The 6,531-nt window shown below is 43.7% G+C and overlaps 1 long non-coding RNA gene across 1 annotated transcript; it reads right to left on the bottom strand.

The window, feature by feature from the left end:
- Positions 1–1,606: 1,606 nt before the first annotated feature.
- Positions 1,607–2,906, bottom strand: LOC123334031. Its single transcript, XR_006551769.1, has 3 exons — positions 2,681–2,906; positions 1,868–1,989; positions 1,607–1,663 (listed from the first exon to the last, which is right to left on the bottom strand). It is a non-coding gene; the product is annotated as an uncharacterized LOC123334031 (long non-coding RNA).
- Positions 2,907–6,531: the final 3,625 nt, after the last annotated feature.

The following is a 6,531-nucleotide window of genomic DNA, read 5'->3' as shown; positions in this document are numbered from 1 at the left end:
TCTTTTTAAAATACTTTATTACTCAACAAACAAAAGAATCACAAATCATGCTCATAAATATGATAAATTAATTTTAAAATAGGATGAATCTTATTCTTTTGAATATTACAAAAATACAGATTTAATAAACTTCTCATATCTTTTCATTAGAAATCACAAATCTAAAACAATGACAAAGATTATGGAGATAGTTTAAATTGGCATCTCGAGGATAACCTGTTAAGCATTCTAAAATGTCAAATTATCTTAAACATTATAAATGTTTATAAGACCAAACACAAATATGCACAAGTTATTTCTAAGCATAGAATAAAAAATTTACTTTAGTAGACTTGAAAAGTTTAAGTAAGTAATGAGATACTTCTTTGTTTAACTTGATGCTTTACTGGGACTAAAACAAACATGCTTTAAATAAAAAAATTCTACTGGTCCAGGTGAGTTAGGATGAGTGGCTAATCGTCCTAAGAGGTTCTGGCTGGATATGTAGACATCAGGGTAGCATTTCTCATAGCTGATAAAACATACTGAATCCTCCTTAATGCCAGTCAATGTGAATAACAAATTTTCGCCTGCAAATAGCTAGTGGTCTTGTCGCCATTCCTGTTCACAGATTCTGCCTGCATCTATTTCTTCCAAGTTATTTGTATTTGTGCCCCTACTGCTAGATTGGGACTAGTGCTAAAGAACCCGGTTGCCAATGCAGAAGACTTAAGAGACACAAGTTCAATCCTGGGTCAGGAAGATCCCCTGGAAGAGGAAATGGCAACCCACTCCTATATTCTTGCCTGGGAAATCCCAAGGACGAAAGAGCCTGGCAGGCTACAGTCCATGGGATCACAAAGAGTTGGACACGACTGAGCAACTGAACACAAAGCACAAAGCACTGCTAGACTGCTGACAAACCTAGCTGAATTCAACCAATTTATAAACTATTTCATTCTGAATTGTATTGTTTTTCGTCTCTGATGAGACTACAATTCTTATAGAAGTTAACTGTGCACTCTCTCATGTCTGTGACTGGCTCTGCAGTTCTGAACACACACACACACACACACACACACACACACACACACCTTCAATATAGCTAATGGAAAGTGAGCAGCCTTCACTGTATAAGAATATGCCAAATGCCCTCATGTAAAGATTTCTCAAACTGTGTTCCATTCATTGTGGACACATCACATGTGGTATAGTGAATAAAAGGGTCAACATTTTAAAAGTTTGGGAAATCTCACATGTTAAAATATCTTCTAGATGTTTGCAATGTTCGTTAGTATATTAAAGACTGAGAAATTTTGCAGTGTGAAAATCTTATAAACCCACTGAACCCCCTTTTTAAAGACATATCTTTCAAAGTCTTGCCAGGCTGTGGAACATATCTGGTAAATTGTGTTCAACTTGGTAAAGTATCTTTAATTCTTGATCTTTTATTTTTTACTTTTTGGAGATTCTAGCTTAGATATACAACTAAATGGACTTCCTAATACTTTCTTAGGGCTTCCCAGGTGGCTCAGTGGTAAAGAATCCACCTGCAAATGCAGTTGATGCAGGAGACATGGGTTTCGATCCCTGGGTCAGGAAGATCCCCTGGAGGAGGAAATGGCAACCCCCTCCAGTATTCTTGCTTGTAGAATCCCAAGGACAGAGGAGCTTGGGCTACAGTCTGTGGGGTCACAAAGATTTGGACATGACTGAGCACACGCAATACTTCTTTTCCCCTAAACTTATCCCACCCTGCCATAGACAAAATTCAACAGTTGCAGCTCTTCCCCACAGGGGAAACTGCTCTCCCAGGGGAAAAAGGCAAGAGAAACTGTGTGTCCTGTGGCAAGTCCCCTCCAAAGAGAGAGGGGAAGTCCCTGCGTACCTTGTGCTCACTCACTTCCTTCCCGCAGGCTTGAAAGTCACTGTCCTTTGCAAAGACTCAAAGAATGCCTCCTGAGGCACGGACGCCCCCATCCTTCTTCAGCTTTTGACATTGTGATCTTCCTTGAGCAACACAAAGGGAAGACTGTGAATGTCAGAACCAGGTTATTGTTGAGTCAAATAAAATGCACTTGATTTTAGACACATTTAGTGATAGGAATAACCACCACAGGGCTAGGTGAAGGGTCAGAGGAACTGAGTTCTAGATTGCAGCTCCACTTAAGTTGTGTGTAATCTTAGACAAAGCATCAACCAGCTCAGCTTCCTCATTAATAAAAAGGGAGGACATGAACAGCATTGTTCCAGAGTCAGGATTCAAAACATTTCTCAGCCAGTTCTGGCCACACAACATCATCCTGCCAACTGGCAGCCCCACAGCCTATCTCCATCACTCAGTCAACATCTATCGGTGCTACCATGTGCCAGCTATTTCACAGGGCTGACGCATGCATCTAATTAATGTTTGTGAAAGCGGATCACAGCCTCCTTTTGAAAGCAAAGTATTTTTAGTCATTATTATTCTGTGTAATAAAAGGTATAAAGAATAAGAGAGATGGGAAGCTTCTTAGACACGTCTCACGTGTTTCTCCATCTTGCCTATCCTCCTAGGGGCAGCAATATTAACTTTGAGAACAGAAGTCACTTCAAGCAATAGCCAGAGGAAGTGGAGACCTGGGCCAAGACCAGCCTGAGACACAGCTTAACCTCAAAACATCAAACAGTAGTGAGAGCGAGCATGTTATTGAGTACTTACCATGTGTTAGGTTTCTTGTTCAAAACCATTTTATGCAGATTAACATTTAATCCTGGCCATACCTGGATGAATGTGTGTGTGTGTGTGTGTGTGTGTGTGTATGCATGATCAGCCTTGTTCTACCGTTTGTGACCCCATAGACTGTAGCTCACCAGGCTCCTCTGTCTATGGAATTTCCCAGGCAAGAATACTGAAGTGGGTTGCCATTTCCTCCTCCAGGGCACCCTCCTGATCCAGGGATCGAACCTGCATCTCTTGTGTCTCCTCCATTGAAAGGAAGCTTCTCTATCACTGCTCGCCCTGGGAAGCCCAGCTGGATGAATGAGGAGCTATTATTATGCCCTGTCCAAAAATGAGGAAACCAAATCACTGGCTGATTCAGGGACTTGCCTAAGGTTCCCTAGCTAGTAAATGTCAGCACTGGATTTTCTTTTAGGCAGATGAGTTCATGTCCTTAACCACGACTCCACACAGGGGTTGGGGTGGGAGAGAACTGCAGCTGCCAGAGAGCATTCTGGGTCACAAGCCACACCTGGAGGTCCTGGGAGGCCTGAGAGAGGAAGTCTCAGGAGCAGACATCTCCACAGCTCTTACGGGGAAGGCACAAGACCCTCGGTCTCCAGAAGCTCCTGGCTGGCAGGAACCCTTGCCCACAGGCATTGAGAACTGGGGCACCCACAGCCTGAGGAGGGGCAGCTCCGGGGCATAGCACGAGGTGGAAGTCGGGGAAGGGGAAAGGAAGAAAGGAGGGGAGGAAGGGACTGCAGCCCTCCGTCCAGCTGGGAAAAGGCAGCCAGGTCAATGGGTTTGCCTTTGGGTGGGAGAATTAGCTCTACTGAGTAAATACACCTGGAGCTGAGGGCTGGGGCGGGACTTCCTCCTCCTGAGGCGTCAGAGATGAGTTACAGAGGAGTGAGGGCAGAGAAAGGGCCCTGGCAGGCTGGGAAGCTGGGGACCAAACTTACTGTAAAGGGCGAGATAGTAACTATCTAGCCCTTAGGCTTTGTGGGTCATGTTCTTTGTCTCTCCCCCTTCTCCCCCCGCACCCTCCCCCCAACCTTTTAAAAAGGTATACACAGTTCCTAGCCCAGGCTGTGGCTGAATTTGATCTGCAGGTTACAGTTTTGCCAACCTTTACTCTGGGCTGCCCTCATGGTTCAGACGGTAGAGAATCCATCTGCAAAGGAGGAGACCTGGGTTCCACCCTTGGCTGGAGAACATCCCCTGGAGAAGGGCATGGCCACCCAGTCCAGTATCCTTACCTGGAGAATTCCATGGACAAAAGAGCCTGGCGGGCTATAGTCCATGGGATCACAAAGAGTCGAACACAACAGGGTGACCAACAGGTTCACTTTCTTCTTTCAACTCTCGCTCTAAATAAATCATCAGTAAACCTCACATTTTACCTGAGTCTGACCCTGCCCTCCTCTCCAAAATTGGCCATTGACCTTGAACTAGGAACCTCCAAAGAATTGGAGGGACCCTGCTTGGACCTTATTCAAGGAGTTGGATGAGGAAAAGAGCATAGGATTCTAACTCTGGTGATGCTTCGTGAAATCTGAGTGAGGTGTGTTCCTCTGAGGTGCCTCAAGACTAACTCTTTTGGGCCACCTGAAGGTTTGCTCTGGAGATGTTTATGCCATGCACAGCTGCACACGTGAGCAACTCTGCAAGAGTTATGTCCCATGCCACATTCCATTTGAGAAGTGATGCCTGAGACGATATTGCAGAGCAATGATACTTGGTATTATTCTATTTCAGGGAAAATGAAGGAGCCACCTTTCCCTCTTTACCCCAAAATGGAATGTCCTGATGTTTTTGAGAAGAACCTGACCTTAGCAGGAAGAGACTGTACCTTTAAGTAAACTTGGCTCTGGGTCACAACGTCTCCTTTGAAGAGCCCAGCTATGCAATAAGGAAGTTCAGGTGTAAAAACAAGCTGCTTTACATATTTTGCTCTTAGAGGGGCAGCTCATTGTCCTACCATCTGCCCCAAACTGTCTCATATCTAGACACAAAACAGTCTTCTCTTCCCACCTTGAAGTTGAGCTAAAGCTATTCTTAACTAACACAGAGGCAGAGGTGTTTTTTGGCTGTGCAGGCTCTTCACTGCTGTGTGCGGGCCTTACCTAGTTTTGGTGAATGGGGACTGCTCTCTGCTTGTGGGGCACAAGCTTAGTTGTGGCCCCACAGCTGTGGGCAGCAAATGTAGGGTCCCTCCTCAGGCTCCCCCACTGCCCATCCCTCACCCTAGTCAGCATACATTCTACCAATAAGGGTAGCAGGGTGAGAACTTTGAGAAGTATTTTAAAAAGAGAATTATAAAACACATCCAAAATATAGAAAAAGGATTCCTTTTTCTTTAATCTTTTAAAAATATGAGATCAGGATGATAGTAATAAGTAAGATTCATGCCCACACCCTTACAATTTCTTAAGACTAATCAGTATGTAGTAAAAATTGTTTTCTAAAGCATATACTCTTAGATATATCTCTTTATGTAGACATATACATATAGCTAAATCCCTAATTAATAGAGGAAATATTTGAGGTAATATAATGTTATAGAATTTACAGTATTGTCTTACATCATGTTTATGTTTGGTAAATATGTTAAATACTCCAGCTTGATTTAATGTAAAACAGGTACATAATAACACACAAGCAAAAGTGTATAAAAGGCCCACTATAACCAAAGTGTTTAATAAATGGTATTTCGTTATTTTTCTCAGATATGTGCCAACGAAATTGTAAAGTGCCAAGAAAAGCAGGAATGGTATTTAAGGTTCTGGCCAGCTTTGGACTTGAATTTAAGTTTTCGACCTGAAAGTTTCTGAAAATGTGTGCTTTAAAGATGATGCTGGTAACTAGAACAGATATTCCAATCAACACACATACACACACATACACCCCCTACACACACACACACGTACACACACACACACACACACACACACACACACATGAGGGAGGCAAGAAAAGAAGTATTTCGGGAGAGAGCAGGGATTCTTATATGTGAAGATTATTTCCTTGAACCACGGTCCTGTGATTCAGCATTCATAAAATAAATCGTTTACAATTTGAGCAAACTAATGTCAGGTTCCTGCAGTGCTAAAGAAAATGGCTTGTGGGAGTTAATAAGAAATAGGGGCTGGAACAAGTGTGTGGAGCCTTTGTTCTGTTCCAAGGGGTTGACTGTCCTTAGAAGGCTTACAAACCACTATTTATGACTCACCTCTCCACCCACACTTCTTCTCCAAGCTCTTAATACCACTTAGGCCTTCTTGTGTTATCCTAGGATTTTAATTCCACAGTTCAGTTCAGTCGCTCAGTCGAGTCCGACTCTGCGACTCCATGAACCGCAACACACCAGGCCTCCCTGTCCGTCACCAACTCCCGGAGTCCACCCAACACAACGTCCATCGAGTCAGTGATGCCATCCAACCGTTTCATCCTCTGTCCTCCCCTTCTCCTCCTGCCCCCAATCCCTCCCAGCATCAGGATCTTTTCAAATGAGTCAGCTCTTCACATCAGGTGGCCAGAGTATTGGAGTTTCAGCTTCCACATCAGTCCTTCCAAAGAACACCCAGGACTGATCTCCTTTAGAATGGATTGGTTGGATCTCCTTGCAGTCCAAAGGACTCTCAAGAGTCTTCTCCAACACCACAGTTCAAAAGCATCAATTCTTCGGCACTCAGCTTTCTTCACAGTCCAACTCACATCCACACATGACCACTGGAAAAACCATAGCCTTGACTAGACGGGCCTTTGTTGGCAAAGTAATGTCTCTGCTTTTTAATATGCTGTCTAGGTTGGTCATAACTTTCCTTCCAAGGAGTAAGCGTCTTTTA

The sequence above is a fragment of the Bubalus bubalis genome, chromosome 1, assembly GCF_019923935.1.
Source record: "Bubalus bubalis isolate 160015118507 breed Murrah chromosome 1, NDDB_SH_1, whole genome shotgun sequence".
NCBI classification, from domain to species: Eukaryota; Metazoa; Chordata; class Mammalia; order Artiodactyla; family Bovidae; genus Bubalus; species Bubalus bubalis.
Note: the sequence above shows the minus strand (reverse complement) of the source record. Positions and strands in the feature narration are given on the sequence as shown.